Raw genomic sequence first — 20149 nt, 5'->3', positions numbered from 1 at the left:
ATGACCTTTCGTCCACTAAACTGCATTTCGTTTATTTATTGCTAGTTATTATAATTATAGCTGTGACTCAATAAAATACGTTTAGTTCTTTAATAATTTTAATTTAATAAATTCTTACGGTTTTTACAAAGTAGAATATAGTTAAAACCGAATTGATCAAACATGAATGATTACTATTGACATTGTATACAACTGTATATTGTACAGGACTGTACGTTTAATTAAAACCAATTGTGATTGGGTAGCTTTATGCGATTTGGGGCTCTTATTTTTTGACCTGATCGGACTCCAGAGGAAGTGTCACAGCATTATAGATAGAACCCTGGGGTTCCTGGGAGGGATGAAGAGGGCACGGTTCACTAATAGTATCTCTGACCTTGCCATCCCAGCTATCCTGTCATGGTATTATCATTTTGCTTTTATCCTATTGTTAGTAGCCGGAGAATAAACTTCCCACCCAGTGGTTGTGTCACGTTCGACAACACTCCACGTGCTTATTAGTTTATACAATAAAGAGCGCCCGCCGGATTTGATAAATCAATATGAAAGATTTATTTTAATAATAATCCAAAAATAAGCATATTAATTTGTCCATGTAACCTTCCGATTTCACGTCTGCAAAATGACCTCTACTGCACTGGTACTCAGCAACTATCTCCATGAAATTCACTATGACTGCACAACAATTTTCCACTTCCAATTTACCGACAACTCGTCGAATATCCTCCTTCAAGTCACTGATATTTCGGGGTTCATTGGCATACACCGATGGCTTCAAATAACCCCAAAGATGAAAGTAACAAGGCGTCAAGTCGCAAGATCTTGGTGGCCATGGTCGAAATTTCGAGAAATGAGCAACAAATTTGTCTCACAAGCAGCGTGGCAGGAGGTCATGTCCATGAAGTCATTTTTCCTACGCGAATTCGGAATGTTATATAATCATGTTAATAAATTTATTTTTGTATTTATTTTTATTTATAATATACTAAGTTCCTTTTTGCTATTACTTTTTATTGAATTACATCCAGATTACATGATTTTAGTACTGTTAATGATGTATGTGAAGCTGTATAAAGATACTAGGGGATACTCCAGCACGCTTCATGTGGGTACGGTTATGGGAGTTGTCTCGTTATTATAAAGGTACGATGAATTCGCATCTGAACGATTTTTTTAAGTGTACACTTTTTGAGAACTTAAAATATAAAATTTAATAATGTTTGAGGTTTATTTCTAAATAATAATTAAAAATATAGATAAAGTAAAAAGCGACTGGATGCATCTTATTATCTTTGATGACTCTACGATAAAAAAATGAGGAGGAAAAGTTGGATCAGATTTAACATTGTGATTCATTGTTCATTGACTTTGTAAAAAACAAAATGGCTGCCAGTACAGCCGGCTCTTAACACTAATCCTCCCAAGCCTGTTTTTATGCAACTCTAGTCATTGGCGTGTATTTCGGGGGAGCGGAGAGGCCTAACACACTGGGGTTTTTAAAAAGTATAAAATAAACAGAACAAATATGGGCCAGATTCTTGTGCCAGAAAATGTTTTAATCTTTACGATCCTAAAAATGTGTTTTGGATAAAACAAACTACTACGTGCAATTATAATGTTTATTTTTCAAAATTTTCTGGGGGGTCTTGAGGCCCTTTAGCCCCCCTTATATACGCCAATGACTCAAGAGAGTAAAAATGTATAGTACTAATTACACTGTTTAAAAAAGTATCGTTGTTATCAACAAGTGTGCTACAATCAACATACTCGTACAATCAGGTACGGTACTTCTGAACGGTTTTGTCCGAACACTGGAATAGTTGCGCGCGCATTACGAATGTTTCTATAAACAGTTTGGCCTTTCAGTAAAGTAATTTAAAAAATGTAATTCTATACTGAGTTTTATAATATGAAAAAATATATTGGAACTAGGGTATCAATCAACTACAGTAACAAATTAGGATTCTGTAGTGTATAAACAAATAGTGGTTATTAGAAGCATCTATTAAAAGCATACATATTGGCAAGTGACACAATATATTGGCGAGGTAGAAGTACGCCACATACCTGACACGTGACAGGCCTCGCTCATGTATATAGATCAAACGTGTCAAAACATGTTTACAGGCCTGGGCTGACAGAGACAGAATCTGCCAGACTATTGAGTGATAGACGCTCAGACAATTAATTCTTGTCCACGTAGCGATGAAGTTTTATGCAAAATTTAAAATCTACCGATGAAATCGTTCTCGATATATCATTGATGACAGTTAGACTATATAAAGGCTTAGCCACGACATCAAACATAACGTTCCCTATGTAGGAATGACACAGACTTATATATAATTTAAAGTCTACAGGTCTGAAAGGATAAATGTATTATGGACATTTGCCATCCTTAAATGTATTACACAACGTCTCAAGGATTGTAATCTGTCCTCTTCGTCAGTTGAAGGGGCAATTGGTACATTCAAGTTGGAATGTACAGCAATGGATTGCCACTGAAAAAAGAAAGATAAGGAAAATAAAAGAGAAAGAAAGAAATTTGTGGTATATAACTTACAGTACAGGGCGTTCACGAACTTTCCGGTAATATTTTAGAGATTTTTTCTTCGCGTTAAGACAAAGAAAACATGTTAAACAAAAAATAAAAATAAAAAATCTAAATGAGTTAGAAATACTTGGTTTAACGACTATTTTTGTGTTTTTATTTTTTTATTTCTTATCACAGACCATTCAATATTAAAATATTCTAATTTTACCAATTAATTTTCTTGCATTCTCAAATCAAAAGAATTAATAATATTATATTATTATCATGTTACGTTTCGAAACGGCGGACGGTTGGAGTTTTAAAAGCGTAACACGTTCAAGAAAGAAACAAGAAAATCATGAATCTTTTTACAATGAAACTTGTTCAATTTAATTACATTAATTTTTACATCAAAAATATGAAATCCGGCCAATAAATAATGTAGATGAAAGCGTTTAACTGTAATGCACGGAAAAATATTTTTGCTTGTGTGTTTACTGTATGATTAACTGAAAAATAAATATTTCGAAAATATTGCCGGAGAGTTTGTAAACACAATGAAAAATTCGCGAAAGTTTGAAAATTTGATTATATATTCTAGTTTTACTCTTACATATACACTAACTGCTATAGTGTTTTAATTTTACCTGATCATTTTGCTTACTTTACTTTCATTGCAACTTCTATTTTTGTTGCATAAATAAAGTTATCTGTTTGAATTATGACAATAATATGTTAGCAAAATGTTCAATGTAATATACTTTCATTACTTTTATATATAAAAATCTGTATTTTAAAGTAAATTTGTAATTTATTCTATTACATTATGTATTAAAATATTATAAATAAAGTATATGATTAGAATAAGTACCAACAGGAGGTTTGCAGTTTTGTAAGACAAATCTACTTTTCTAGTATTGATAAAAATAATTATAATTCTCATTAAACTTAATTACGTAGGTTAATGCGGATTCAACGCCTAAATTAAGTAAAACCAAAAAAATATAAATTTAGCCTGTGTAATATTCTTACAAAATGCTGTATCAAAAAAAATTATGGTTGCCTGTAAAGTCGGTTTTACGGGCGAAGATTTTACGTGACAACGTCTTTTTCTCGGTAGAATATTTATTGATATGAATATTATTAAATTGCACAATAGGAACAAGGAATTGAATGAAATTAAGAATTGCACAAATTTTAACTATAGAAATATATTTTGTTTACTAAAACATTGTACATAATTTGAAATTAATTAAAATTTGTTATTGTAAATGGTAAAGTTGAATAAAACATTTACTAAAATTGGAATTTGAAATTCTTGCTAAACACAGTTAAATTCTAACTCCGCGCGTGGTGATTGGTCGGTTAGTTCGTTTGTTTGGTCGCACTGTTATGACAGGTTAGAGGTTATAATTTGTTATTTTAAATGTTTGACTAGCAATACGCGCTGTTTCTTTTCAATCGACTGAATTACGATTGATTGCAGAGTGATTTAAACTAATAATTTACTTAACACTATCAACATTTGTCAATAGTATGACATAACCTATAAACTCAGTTTCTCAACTTTTGTGTCAATCTAACAATTAATCAATCAATCATAGTTTACGATAATGAAATATCAGTGTACAATTATTTACCTTTATTGTTGTAGTTGTTGTAAATGACGAATCTAAGCACTCCACATTTTCACGAATAAACATAGTTAGTTATCTGCTTTATCCCGTGCGGCGGACCCACAGTTATCTGCTTTATCCCGTGCGGCGGACCCACTGGACGGGCATCGTAACGTTACCGGGCGTTACACTTTTTCATGAGTGACTCCGAGCCGCAACCTAATTTAAGACGTTGTCACGTCAAAAACAAAATTAATTTGCTTGTTACTAACTTTTGTAAAAATAAAATTTACTGCAAATATGCTATGATGTTGTCTTTGCATTCACTCATGGACTTATAATTTAGATCAGTATTAGTTTTCCTATCATGTTCCAATAGCTTACCCTATAGGAAGGGGAATTATGGATCTTGGATATTGGTAAATGTATGTTTCACGTGTTCCTGATGATCAAATCAGTGATGTTGGCGTTACAGATTTTCGTTATAAACTGCTGATATGTGGGTTTCTCCCGTTATTGGTGAATGGTCTCCGGGTTCTTTAGAGACAGCCGACCAACAAAAGTTGGTGATAAAATATTTCGCGCATATTTCAGAGGCGGGGTTGTAATACAAATTAATCATTAATGAATTGCATGAGGAATGCTCAGGGATATCTCGGTTCCCAGAGTTAGAAAACTATTGGTGCTCAACGTCTAGAACCATACAAATCGGGATGTTGAAGAATATGGATCAAGAGAGTTTTCTCCAGTAGTCATTATTGACCTGAGGTATGCCGAGGAACATACAGTATATCACTATCCCACTGGTGACGTCCAGTTAGAAAACTCTATTGGTGCTCAACGTCTAGAAACCATACAAATCGGGATGTTGAAGAATATGGATCAAGAGAGCTTTCTCCAGTAGTCATTATTGACCTGAGGTATGCCGAGGAACATACAGTATATCACTATCCCACTGGTGACGTCCAGTTAGAAAACTCTATTGGTGCTCAACGTCTAGAACCATACAAATCGGGATGTTGAAGAATATGGATCAAGAGAGCTTTCTCCAGTAGTCATTATTGACCTGAGGTATGCCGAGGAACATACAGTATATCACTATCCCACTGGTGACGTCCAGTTAGAAAACTCTATTGGTGCTCAACGTCTAGAACCATACAAATCGGGATGTTGAAGAATATGGATCAAGAGAGCTTTCTCCAGTAGTCATTATTGACCTGAGGTATGCCGAGGAACATACAGTATATCACTATCCCACTGGTGACGTCCAGTTAGAAAACTCTATTGGTGCTCAACGTCTAGAACCATACAAATCGGGATGTTGAAGAATATGGATCAAGAGAGCTTTTCTCCAGTAGTCATTATTGACCTGAGGTATGCCGAGGAACATACAGTATATCACTATCCCACTGGTGACGTCCAGTTAGAAAACCCTATTGGTGCTCAACGTCTAGAACCATACAAATCGGGATGTTGAAGAATATGGATCAAGAGAGCTTTTCTCCAGTAGTCATTATTGACCTGAGGTATGCCGAGGAACATACAGTATATCACTATCCCACTGGTGACGTCCAGTTAGAAAACTCTATTGGTGCTCAACGTCTAGAACCATACAAATCGGGATGTTGAAGAATATGGATCAAGAGAGCTTTCTCCAGTAGTCATTATTGACCTGAGGTATGCCGAGGAACATACAGTATATCACTATCCCACTGGTGACGTCCAGTTAGAAAACTCTATTAGTGCTCAACGTCTAGAACCATACAAATCGGGATGTTGAAGAATATGGATCAAGAGAGCTTTCTCCAGTAGTCATTATTGACCTGAGGTATGCCGAGGAACATACAGTATATCACTATCCCACTGGTGACGTCCAGTTAGAAAACTCTATTGGTGCTCAACGTCTAGAACCATACAAATCGGGATGTTGAAGAATATGGATCAAGAGAGCTTTCTCCAGTAGTCATTATTGACCTGAGGTATGCCGAGGAACATACAGTATATCACTATCCCACTGGTGACGTCCAGTTAGAAAACTCTATTGGTGCTCAACGTCTAGAACCATACAAATCGGGATGTTGAAGAATATGGATCAAGAGAGCTTTCTCCAGTAGTCATTATTGACCTGAGGTATGCCGAGGAACATACAGTATATCACTATCCCACTGGTGACGTCCAGTTAGAAAACTCTATTGGTGCTCAACGTTCTGAGCCATATAAATCGAGATGTTAAGGAATATGGATCAAGAGGGTTTTCTCCAATATTCATCGCCTTTCTCAGGAGTCCTTGGGAAAAATCTTTGCTATAAATATAAAAGTATTCAAGGTCAACCCTTAGGATGACTACTATATTACTCTTTGAGAAACTTTTAAAGGGCTGTAGCAGCAGGATTGGTTAGAAAGGCCAGATATTTTTGAGTTTTCACTTCTTTATTGTGGTACAAAGTGTAAACATCGATATTAGTTAACTTAAAAAACAAATGATTCATTTTAATACATTTAGAGTCCACGCTTAAAATTATTTCAAGCCTGATGTCAAAATCTATGTTACTCACAACAATTGCTTTACAATCGATTTCATAGAAACATCATATTTTGTAACATAATGCAATAATGTTTGGAAGACTATAATAATTATGTGACATTACAAAACACGATTTACTTTTGCATATGCAGGCAGAAATAGCGTAAAACTATAACTTTAAAATTATAGGCTCAGAGAAAGTAGGTCGCTAAACAAATTGCATTCTTCATAAGGAGAAGGATTAGCTCTGATTGATAAAGAGAGATATAAGCCAGGAGTACAACAAATAGATCAAAACAATGATTAAAATGGCCTCCAGCACCTAGTTCTACGGTCCTCGGGGGAGGCTCACGCTGTGGGTGGGGGAGGGGGAGGTGTCACAGATATATTCTACTGTACAGAATTTAGTTCGATAACAAATACCGAGCCTAGATACAATATTGTAAATATATGTAGCAATTATATTGTTCACAATGTATGATAATCTCTCTACCTCCCACCTCTGAAAATGTGTGAACCAGAGGTTTTCTGATAACGTTAGTTAATAATGTATCTATTAAGGTTGCATTTCCATTTATCTTTCAACTAAAATCAACTCGTATCAGAAAACTAGGATGACTTTTTGTATGGGTTGTATTAATGGGACCACAGGTCGGATAACCTAAAAATCGGTTAAACCGAAAATCGCAAACAACTTAAGAAAGTTAAACTCAATTACAGTAATTTAATTGGTTATGTACAAATGCAATATCAAGTATTATATTTATAAACAAATGTACTACAGTAATTAACATTTAATCGTCCATATTAGGTGTCATTTACTATTCAAGAGGACTAAAACATTAGCAACGAAATATATTTCTCTTTTTGTTAAAAATTAAACGACTTGCCCATTAAAAATTTAGTAGAATTTAGTAGAATCATTGTATTAGAATGAAATTTTTATTTACTGGTTTGTGCATAGTTTTTTATGTACTATCAGTCTATAAATAAATATACAATCAACAATAACAAATTTAACACAACTTAAAATAACATACTTACATATAACACAACACATTTAGAAGACAGCGAAAAATAGGAATAAAATAAAAAATAAGCTACCGTCCACTCTTAGGAAACAAAATTTAAGAACGCGATTGTACACCTGCTGCATCAACATCGAGATCTGTCCGAGGGCCTCTTGAAATTATAGAAAGCTCTTCCTGCCAAGTGGCCATTCGAATTATTGATTTAAATCTGTTCAGATTTTTAATATAATGAGGAAGAAAATTAAAAAATGTTGCACCTAAGCAGAAAAGAGGATTTTTTAAAAAAGAGTCTGAATATATATATATACAATATTTTGTTTGTGTCTCATACTTTTTTAACGTAATAATTCAAATTAATTTATTCAAGCCATTCAACATAAAAGCAATAGGCTACGTAAAATATACATGTTTGGGATAAAATACAGTTAGCTAAAAAGCAGTTGAAATGTAATAATAAATTAAAATTAAAATAAATGTTGCTTAAGGAAAGTATGCTGCCATGCTATAATTATAATAATACAATTTAGGCAGTATGCAAAAACTACACTTTGCACACTATACAATTAAGTAATTGAAGTTGGAATGAAATTATGTTTAAGTGATATAAGCATAATTACTGTGAAACATTCTTTTATCCTATAGAAAGGATTGTCTAAAAGCCAAGACTTGATAACAGTTTTAAATCTATTTAGTGTTAATTCTTTAATTGCTGCTGGCATTTTATTAAACTATTTCATACCAGTTACAGGAAATGATTTGGAGGTTAGGTGCAATCTTTATTTATGGATACAAATATTCTTCCTTTGATCCTGGCATTATATGAGTGAACATCAAAGTCCTATTTCGGACTATTCCAGAAATCCTTGTTGACTAGCTTTAGGGCAAACTCCTCTACAATAGGGTTACCAATACAGAAAGAAGTGTTATGAAATAATATATAAATACTGAATGATGAAACGACTAGGTAAAGATTATCAATAAATTCGAAATGAAATATTTTACGTAAAATTGTATGAAAGAAAATACAAATAGAAAAAATAATTTTTAATTGAATTACGTTAGTTACTTTACAAGGCAAACCGTCAATTTAGAATACCACTCAAAGATTATATACACCAATGATTGGATAGGTATGAGGTAATTTGGTCCTGTTAAATCCCGATGACCCTGATACTGGTCTTGTGGTTCATAGGCAGCTTACTCTGAAACTCAATCAAGGTTTACTCAATGTTAGTATCCATAATCCATATTGCTAGTAGTCCGTGATTACTGGGTCTATGCCATGTGAGATGAGTTTTGAATTGAATCATCATTTGCAAAGGCACATTTAGGTAGACGAGTGCTTCTTTAACTTAAATTGCGAGTAAATATATTCGTGTATTAGTCGTAACTAGTGTTCGTTTTGGTTTCTCTACACATCTACAGTTTATGTCCAAATATTAAAAGAAAAAAGTAAAGTTCCGATCAATCGTAACTTTCAGATTCGGTCTGGTATTTTGTATTTGAGATGTCATATGGAGACTATTACTTATTGGCTGAGCTTTATCGAAGCCTCTGATTAGAGGGACTGGCAATAGTTCATGTGTCTCTGTTTGTCTCTCTCTATATATCCGCACGATATCTTAATTATGAACAGACACATAAACTTAAAATGTTACATGAATCTTTTCTGTACAAGCAAAATTGAGTTCGATGATGGTAAATGTTGTTCCATGGAATTAGGCTGAGCGTTAATGAAATTTTTACTTTAGTTTTACGGATAACCATGTAGTACGGGAGCTAGCAACGTTTTTAAAACAAGAATTTCAGGTCAGCTGAAATTTTGATATGCTGTCTTTCTTGCTCTTTCGGTTGGAGTCCGGGCTATCTGGCTGGCGGTAGTGGTTGCGTTTATTAATGCGCATCTTACCTGCACAGGTAAAAATCCTGGAGCGCTTCGGCAAATGGACAACATGGCGTCAGTCTAAAGTCACATGTTTGTTTTGTGTTTGTGTTATCTGTGATGTTTATTTATTAATTTCGCTACAATCGCCAGTGGTAAAATGAAATGTGTTTCTGTAATTAAAAAAAAGCACTTCAAACTGTCTCTCTCAAACCACCTGTCTTATTTATTTCAGTAGGCAGTTCAATGTCACGGTACTTTAATTTATATTTTAAACGTATATTCAAAACTTCCTGGCACTTTTTCAGTTTATCAACCACGAAAAGAATGATTTTATCTTTATGTCCTTTACAGAAACACGTTTCATTTTACCACTGGCGATTGTAGCGAAATTAACAAATAAACATCACAAATAACACAAACACAAAACAAACATGTGACTTTAGACTGACGCCATGTTGTCCATTTGCCGAAGCGCTCCAGGAGTTTTACCTGTGCAGGTAAGATGCGCATTAATAAACGCAACCACTACCGCCAGCCAGATAGCCCGGACTTCAACCGAAAGAGCAAGAAAGACAGCATATCAAAATTTCAGCTGACCTGAAATTCTCTCTCGAAAACGTTGCTAGCTCCTATACTAATGGTGGTAGTGAGAAAGTCGTAAAATAAATAGATTTATAAGCAAACTAAGAAAGTGGTCTGACCTATAGACTTGAAGTTGTGCATGCAGCTTCATTCATATACGAGGAGTACTGTGTTTGGTCATGGTACATGGGATTGTGCTGAGTGATAGCAAATATTTTTACATTAGTCTTATAGATAACCATGATGACAAGGAGAAAATAACAGAAAATAAGTAAATTTGTAAACAAGTAGTGTTGTGTTTATGTAGTGATGTGTTTATGTAGTGATGTATTACAAATGTGATAGTAGTGTATGTGTTATATGTAGCCTAACTATCTCAACACATAAATAATTTTATAGTGACTTGGTGTGTAGAGACTTTTATTATTTACAATAATATGAACAACCCAATTTAATGACAAAAATTGAATGCGTAATGTTCCAAGATATGACTTGAAAGATTTGCTACATAGATAATACATTTTGCATGGTTCTTAACTTGTGTACGATTGTCTGACTTTCTATGTGTTCTCAGAACATGTTAGGGATGAAATGAGCCATAGAGTGAAAATTTTGTGTAGAACCTCAACGAAACCTGTCACGAGAAAATGGGTTGTGTACCTTGTAAATGAAAAAACCTTGTAACATTTTTAAGAGTAAGCTTTTTGGTTGGGCTGTCAGCCTACACATTATGTTACATATATTATGTAAACATTACAAACAAACATATCGTTGATGCATTTCAAATGTTATGAATAGCAGCATGTCTAATTTCTCCAGAAAACACTTCAACTATGTTCATAATATAATTAATAGACCATAATACCATACTGCAGGCTTCTTCAGACATATAAGAATCATCCACAATTAAGTTTCATACTTCCATGGAGTGATCCTTTCTGTATTTCTAACGACATCAACTGTTACAGTTTCGACTTCAATCACAACGCAAAACTCAGTATACATACTTATTTTTAACATATTACTATTCCATAAATACATATATACCAAATAAAAATGAATTATACAAAATAGTAACAATGTAAGCTGGATTAACTCGAAAATAATATTATTTTAACATAATAAGATTGATAGATATCACACATAATAAATATAGTAACAATTAAATTGGATTTTACAGAATATAATAGTTTCAGTTCTTGATACAGAACGTCTCCTGAAATAATGTACATTCCCAAAATCTCCATAATTATTTAAACATGATAAAACTAGGTTCATATGTTGCTGTTACCTTATAAATTCAATAATTAGTCTTATTAATGTTTGTCATTAATGAATAATGACAAACATTTATAGCCAGTGTGGTAGGTTAGCTTAAGTTAAGTTAGGTTAGGTTAGAACTTTCCGGGAGATTTGTGATGTTTTTCTGCAACACTCACGTTCGTAACCTAAATAAATTTTGTGGATAAAGACTGTTTTATGGATAACTTAGGAATTTAAAACATGTCTCAAAACACAACAGAAATCATCTCTAAACCATCCCATAGTAGTTTACACTACATCAATTGTTTGAAAAACATGCCAAAGACTACACGCTTGTCTTGAAGTGCTATCTTGTTAATTTTGAAAAACAAAGGTGGATTAGTATTTATTCAACAATGGGTAATAACATTACCTGATAAATTTTTATACTGAAGAATTCCTATAATATAATAAATAGTAACAATCTGCCAAAAATTACCTTATAATAATCAACAGTTAGACCCTATTACTTACAATTTTGTCAATTAAATCCAGCCCATTTCAATTTTTATTTATTGTCTCAAACAATCATAGTCATTCTGCTATTACATAAATTTTGCTTGCGATGATAGAAATATTGATAAAGACACCGTGCGAAAAGGTTGTATCCTAAATTATTATAACTATCATTATTATAATAATTAATCTCGCTATGAACAGCCTACGCTAATTAAACCATCTTCGTTTGATGAAAACATTTAACCCCAGGGTACGGTAGATGTGCTGGAGTCACCAAGAGATAATTAAACTGCTGGATAACGGCCTCCAGGCTCCAGGGGACATTACATATCATGTGTTCTCTAGGGGTTTAATCTTAATCTTGGCTAACATGAACTTTCTAATCTTGGGTCATTACGACCTCACTAAGAATAGTGAGGTCGTAATGTTTTACCATAATGAATCATCACATTTCACAAATATGTGTCTAAAAAAAATAAAATGAAGTGCCTCATTATGATTCTAGGTTTGTACATTTAAATGTTTCTAAATATTTATTTTTATTACTTTTCAGGCCTGGGTGGAAACATTATCCTGTCGAAGATTTATCAGGATGGCATGAAGACCCTATTATCCTGGACTGTTTGACTCTAAGAAATCCTTATTTCCACTCCTAAAACTTGAACTGTTCTATGAAAATACCTATTTACAAAGGATGTAATCGCATATCCAAACCTACTTGTTTCCAGGCTTTTTCACTTAATAATTAAGACTGTAAGAAACCCCTCTTACGCACACACCACATCGTTTCGGTGTACCAAACCCGGAAACCCATCAACTTCGAAAGGCCCTATAGAGAACCCTACTGGGTAACGTTTTTCCTAACAGGCTTAAAGTGAACGGGAAGATCTTTATACCGTTTCCATTGATCTGGTAACTCATTAGATTAACAGAAGTTTTTTTTAAATCATTTATGATAATTAATTCAATTACCTTTTATAAGTTCATTTAAACTCTTTGCAGAAAAAAAAACTAAAAGTATGAAATCATATGAAATCCTTACATGGATGGCCAAATCAATCTATGCATCTTTAATACTTGTAGAATATTGTTAAATTAAATCTTTTTGTATTTGCACTGTGTTTGAAAACAAATTACCCAAACTGTTCCAAAGTTTTACACGGCTATTATTACGGTAGTGTCTCCTAAAAGCTCCTGTTTGTCATGAGGTCCGGTAAAGCTTTATAAAACTTGAACTACTATAATATTCTTACTTTCAGTTTCCCAAGAGCCCTTATAGCGCTCTTGAGAAAGTTTATTGCCCACATTTGTGTTACGGCCGTGAATATTTTATTAGTTCCGGAGATTCTAAATTGTTATTTGATAAATCAGTTAGTAAAGAATTTCCTTATGGAAACTATTTTATGTTAGATTTAAGGGAGAGAAACATTTGATAAATGTTAGCCTTTGGAAAATTTACTCTTTATCAAGATTGTGTGTAGAAAGAAATGATCACTAAACAATCGTTTATTAATCCATATTTATACATTGTAAGTTAAAAATATTGTATCCTGTCGATGTCTAATTTTAAAGACATGTAAGAAAGTTTTGAATGAAATAGCTTACAAATAAGGTTATTAAATTTTTTTTATTTTTTTTTTTAAGATAACATGTTTAAAAAGAAGGAGTTTTTTACAAACCCCTATGCTGTGGATAACAAAGTGTCTCTGTGCCACGCATTAAAACTATTGAAGTTTCCTGTTTTAGGGAACGTATCAATGTTTTTAAAGATTATAGTTGAAGTTTGAAAAATATTAAGTTAATAATGGTCAGGGTCGTATTGATTCTAAAACTGATCTTAAATGAGTGAAGTCTGTAAGGTTAAAAATTATTCATAGGATTCGTTTCATAAATTTTCAATATTTTTACAAGCAATTGAATTTTCACATTTTAAATTATTTTCTTTAAATTCTGCATAGATTTTATTAATGGTAATATTCGATTATACGAAGTGGTTTTTAGGGATTCTTATTTACACAATTTATTAGTTTTGGTGATTTTTACAGCACAGTTTTTGACGTGACAACGTCTTAAATTAGGTTGCGGCTCGGAGTCACTCATGAAAAAGTGTAACGCCCGGTAACGTTACGATGCCCGTCCAGTGGGTCCGCCGCACGGGATCCGCACGGGATAAAGCAGATAACTGTGGGACCGCCGCACGGGATAAAGCAGATAACTATGTTTATTCGTGAAAATGTGGAGTGCTTAGATTCGTCATTTACAACAACTATAACAATAAAGGTAAATAATTGTACACTGAAATTTCATTATCGTAAACTATGATTGATTGATTAATTGTTAGATTGACACAAAAGTTGAGAAACTGAGTTTATAGGTTATGTCATACTACTGACAAATGTTGATAGTGTTAAGTAAATTATTAGTTTAAATCACTCTGCAATCAATCGTAATTCAGTCGATTGAGAAGAAACAGCGCGTATTGCTAGTCAAACATTTAAAATAACAAATTATAACCTCTAACCTGTCATAACAGTACGACCAAACAAACGAACTAAACCGACCAATCACCACGCGCGGAGTTAGAATTTAACTGTGTTTAGCAAGAATTTCAAATTCCAATTTTAGTAAATGTTTTATTCAACTTTACCATTTACAATAAAAAATTTTAATTAATTTCAAATTATGTACAATGTTTTAGTAAACAAAATATATTTCTATAGTTAAAATTTGTGCAATTCTTATTTTCATTCAATTCCTTGTTCCTATTGTGCAATTTAATAATATTCATATCAATAAATATTCTACCGAGAAAAAGACGTTGTCACGTAAAATCTTCGCCCGTAAAACCGACTTTACAGGCAACCATAATTTTTTTTTTTCAATTTAATTACAATAGCGTGATAATTATGAGCCCGGAACCACACACATTATATATAATCAGGAATGTTTGCAAAGTTCTATAATGTTTTTAGCAAGCAACAAAAGCTCATGGCTGCTACAGGTGGGAGGAAGCTGGAGTTTATTGGATCCGACAGGGCGAGTCTTTCATTGTCCGTCCGTCTGTGTGATAACTTGACACTAGGTTCATATAGACTTGAAACTTGTTACACAGATTGCTCTTGACTATAGAACTCTATTTAATATATCACCTGACGTAGTAACATGTGATGAAGTAACTTTATTGGATTGGTTAGTAGAACATTTTGTCGGGTCCTACTAGGCTATATTCAGTTTATTATTCTACTCAAAATGAAGGACCCATTTTGAGTTACCCCCATACTCTTTAGACCCATACTCTTTACCCATATTCATTTTGCGATAAAGCATGTCGGTTAGCTTACTGTCTTATGTAACACTCTACCTTTTCCTGTTCAGATTTCTGTAATTTATGCAGATCATATTAACGTTCTGTTTAGTTAAATCTGTTTAGATATGAAATTGGAGGCTTCAAAATGTTTTACGCTGGAAGATTCCAGTTTTTTATTGCATTCCTCAATGAAGCGTTTAAAATTTCCTAATAAATAAATCATTCCAGAGATCTAGCGTGAATCTAGCAACTACTAAAACTTTATTTTGTGATGAATTGTTTGAACTGTTAATGTTGTATTGTTTCACTGGAATAAATAATTATTTCACACCCCAAATTTTGAACTCCTCTATATAAATATCTATTTACAAAGAATGTAATCGTATATCCAATTTTTATACCCATATATATTTAGGGATTTATTACAAAAACATAGAGTTGGAGAGTTTTAAAAATACAAATATCATATTATGTAAGCTATCGAATGAAAGTTTATTGTTCGATGTATTTGCTAAAAGCGTAGAGAGAAGCTGACTACACAATATTGCCTAATATTCCTCTACCCCTCCCCCAAAACCATCGACCCTCCGATTCTCCAGCATCAGATACAATACCTGCGCTTGGGTCATGGAGGGAATGGGAGTGGATCCTTCCACTGTCCTCAGTAACATTAAAACCTCCCTCGGGAAAAGACGGAACTCTGCACTCTCGAGATTTGCATGTGTTAAAATTGATACTGAACGCGCATGTGAAAGTAACTGGCTAATTCAGTGTAAACAATGATGAGGTGGTTTAGAGAAAATGTGAATGCCTGATGTCTCATTAGTGTGTGTATACGATTTAAACTTTAAATTAAAATCAATAAATTTTGTTAAATACTGAGATTCAATAACCAAATTACAGGAAAAAAGTATATTTTTAATACTATAGTTGCTAAAACTATGCTAGGAATAAAACAAACTATATGAACCCTAACAAATTATCTTTTGGCTTTTTTCATTGTGAATAATTATTTTGCACACTACTGTAATTGACTGAAAAGATTTAAAAAATGTGAGGACTCCATTTTTCCCAATGTTCTTTATAAAAGACCAGAAACGATCCACTTCTCGCTTATTCATCATAAAATACCAACGGGAAGATGTAACTAACACAAAGGATTAATTTAATTTAAATTCTGTTCAAGCTCAGGGTCTCTGAATGTAAGAAATTAAAATTAGGCACCTTAATACAATCTTAGTTGTAGCCATCCATTTCTGTTATTTCTAAAATAAATTATAAAATAAAAAACCTGTTTCTAAATTAACTAACTTACCAACACGTATAAAAAATCTTTAAGAATAGTAAATTAAGTATATAGCAAAATGAGCTAGATTGTATTCAACACGTCTGTAAACATAAACGAGTGACAGTTCAATACAGTGGGGTAGGGGAGGAAGGGAGGTCATACCCCGAGTCAATCAAGTGCCCCTTGTGGAAGTTCGACCAGTTGATTGGTACCAGAGTTGTGTGAACAAGGGGTGGCCTAGTGAATAGGATCTAGTAGACAATAGAATTAGGCTGGTATGTTTGCATAGCGTGGCCATTCCTGTACAGCAGGGGTTAGTCCTATTGGAAATTATCTACAATTATAACGTATACTGAAGCAAACATTTATTACATCACTTTCTAACACATTTTAATCAAATTAAATATCCTTAAAATAGTTACGTAAAATTAATATTTATTATTGCCATGCATAATTTTACGTTAATCCCTTATTCCAAGGTAACCCCGAATTGGTAAACCATAGCAATTTCGCTTCTTTGATTATTAAAACAGTAGTTTACAGTAGTTAAGTTATAGTATTTAAAACAATCTATGTAACGGTTAGTTTTTAATTATTATGGTTCAGTCAAATATCTAGAATAAAGTTAATTTTTTGAACTCTCGTTTTGGTTCATAAATTTATGACACTTCAAATTAACTTGTTCATAATTCTTGGGGTGTGTAACTAACTGTAAGTATACAATGTTATTTATTTATTTATTAATACATACGGCAATCGCCATTTTACAAAAATGTTTACAACATAGTGTTCGAAATATTGATAATACACTTTTCATGCATAGCCACTTACATGCGATATTAGTACTGCTGGACTAGCCATGGTTACAGAACAATTGAATATGGTATACATTTAAAGTTAATAAAAATAGAACATCAAAGACAAGATACAAAAAGAGATAATAATGGTCAACAAGATGATTACATAACAATGTACATGCTAAGTATATGCAACTTGTGCATCAAAGAAAAATTGAAACAAGGTAACAAGATAATAACTACATGCTTCATGCTAAGCGTGTGCTAACTCTAGTTGAAGTGGGACACAAAGCGAGTAGGACAAGGGTGTCTCGAAATATTTAAACAATTTCTACAATATGTTTATACTCGAATTTATTTTCGTTTTAACCCAAATATTCCACCAAACATCATAAAACACGATAAAAATGTTGAGATATTTCGTACTCGAGGTGGAGTAATACGCAGCCGCTTATAAAAGTAGGGGGAGGGGCGGGCTTTGTCGTGATTGGTCATAAATGAACCAATCAGCGATTAACATTGCTCCTTTACCACAGGCTGCCAGCTTCCTGATGCAATTCAACTGACATTTATTGTTTGACGGTAACTTTTTGGGTAAACTGAACGTACTGCAAATGACATGCTGTCAGGCGGCTCATAAATTGAAGAACTACCAATAAGGATACGATTCCTCTGTTTGACCAAGGGTTGTGTTTTAACTTAGTCAAAAACGCCTCGGCTGAAATCGTGTTCCCAAAATTGTTTACAGAATAAAAATCTTCATAAGAAACCCTCACTTAATATTTAAAATATTAAGGAGTAATTCAATAATCAGGGTTTGAATTTTACTGAAATAAGATTTAAAAAGTTTTAAGGTTAAAAGTTCTATAACTTTGACTTTCCATTCTCTTTCACTGAGGCCTTTATTAAGAAGTATTATTAGAAGCAGATTGGTATTTAAAAGTTTCGATTTTGTTCAAAATATCGATAATTTGGTGAAAGAAGTAAAATTGTAATACCAATATAAAAGACATTTTATAATATACTCTCCAAAGTTGTATAGAGTATGATTTTTCTAAATACCACAGTCAAAGAATTTCAAATTTGGTATTTTTGGTGTATAAAGCTTGTTTTGATAGTAAATCAGTAAGTGAACCAAAATTTCAGAAAAGTTTTATAAGCATTAAAAAATAAAACAGTTTAGAAAAACAGAATGTTACTTTAGCACAATTTTTCGTTACTATTCCCAAATAAAACTTTACGTGACAGCGAAGAACCGTAGTACAGAAATTAAGAAGATATAAATGAAGATATTGAATATATTTTTAGTTTCAGTTCCCCTAAAACGATAACCAGTGCGATGGAAGGGAGACAAAGGTCACCGACATGCAATAACTAAAGTTAACGTGACCGACCTGGTAACCGTTCCGATCACACTGATTAAACATGGTTTCGTTCCGCGGTCTTTAGTTTGGTTTGGGCTCAACAAAGGCTGTTTCTATCGAGGTACGATTTGGTGTTTGGCGGAAGAACCATAATCAATAACGTTTCGATGCTTTTAATCAATCAAATTATCAGGAACAAACCAAATAACCCTGCAGTGCCCAATTTTCTTTCCTTGATTATTCCTTTGCAACGTTCTCCCCTAGGGGAATTGTGCAAATGTCCGGTATCACTCAGTGGAGAAAGGGGGTGGTCCTTGACAGCGCACCGTAAGGGTAAAGGGTAAACTACGATTAGTACTTCTTCTTTAAGGCTGCTCGGTGAGGGAAAGGGCGCCCCACCTTGTTGTAGGATAGGTAACAGGCAGGGCTCCAACAAGGAACAGTACCCCTGCTCCAAGGAAAGTACCAATCAGGCTCCCTACTACCATACACTAAAGCTATTTTTTTTTGTCAACCAGGCCTGTGACTACACAGATAGTTTGTATTGAAATATTCTGAATATAAGGTTAAATATAGACCCCTAATACTTATGCGAGGTTATCTAAATCCAGTTACTAGGACTGAACAAAAGAAACAAAACACTCAAATGTTTGCAATTAAACTAATTTATTTATGTGCAGGAATTGTATGACATTATCACAAGTAAATCCAGCCTTACAGTAAGTAAATGCTTTTAGACAGAAAATAATTAACAACAAAATATAGCGAAGATACAATGTTACCACTTATTAGAGAGAATTACAAATGGCTAAATGAACTCTAATTATGGTAGGGAGCCTCCACTTCCTCAAAACAACATGCAACATACATACATAAATAAATGCAATAAACACATGCAATAAATGGCCTAGACATGTAAATAATAGACGACACAAGTAAATATACTAAAGATACACTATAATGCACTAAGGTGTGCAGTTAACGTCTGGAGGGTAGCGTTGAACCAAATTTTAAGGGCTCCTTCCACAATTACAAAGGCTCCTGGGCCAGAATTAGACATCAGTCCGCGTCCGACTCACTAATCCATAAGAGCACTCTGTGAAATAATCCAAGTCTGTACTCACCAACTGGGAGTCACAACACAAAAGGCCTACTACGTCCGGTCCAGACCGTGGCGCGGAAGAGCGGTGCGGGTAGTGGTAGGTGTAAGGGCGGCACGGCCAGGAGCAGATCCAGTGTCAGGGTAGTGCAAGCTGGAGGTACCCACTAGCGGCTCGGCAATAAGTCCACCAGGCTCCGGGCGCAGTCCAGAAGTGTACCAGGACAAAATCCCCAAAAAAAAGCCCTTGAACACATTCACTCCAAAATAGTTATGGTCCCAGCAAGCATCGATTATATATATAATTGGTTAATTATAATTACTAAAATTAAACATACTTAAATTACCTGATTAATAGTTTA

The sequence above is a fragment of the Homalodisca vitripennis genome, chromosome 4, assembly GCF_021130785.1.
Source record: "Homalodisca vitripennis isolate AUS2020 chromosome 4, UT_GWSS_2.1, whole genome shotgun sequence".
Taxonomy (NCBI): domain Eukaryota; kingdom Metazoa; phylum Arthropoda; class Insecta; order Hemiptera; family Cicadellidae; genus Homalodisca; species Homalodisca vitripennis.
This window is presented reverse-complemented; position numbering follows the sequence as displayed.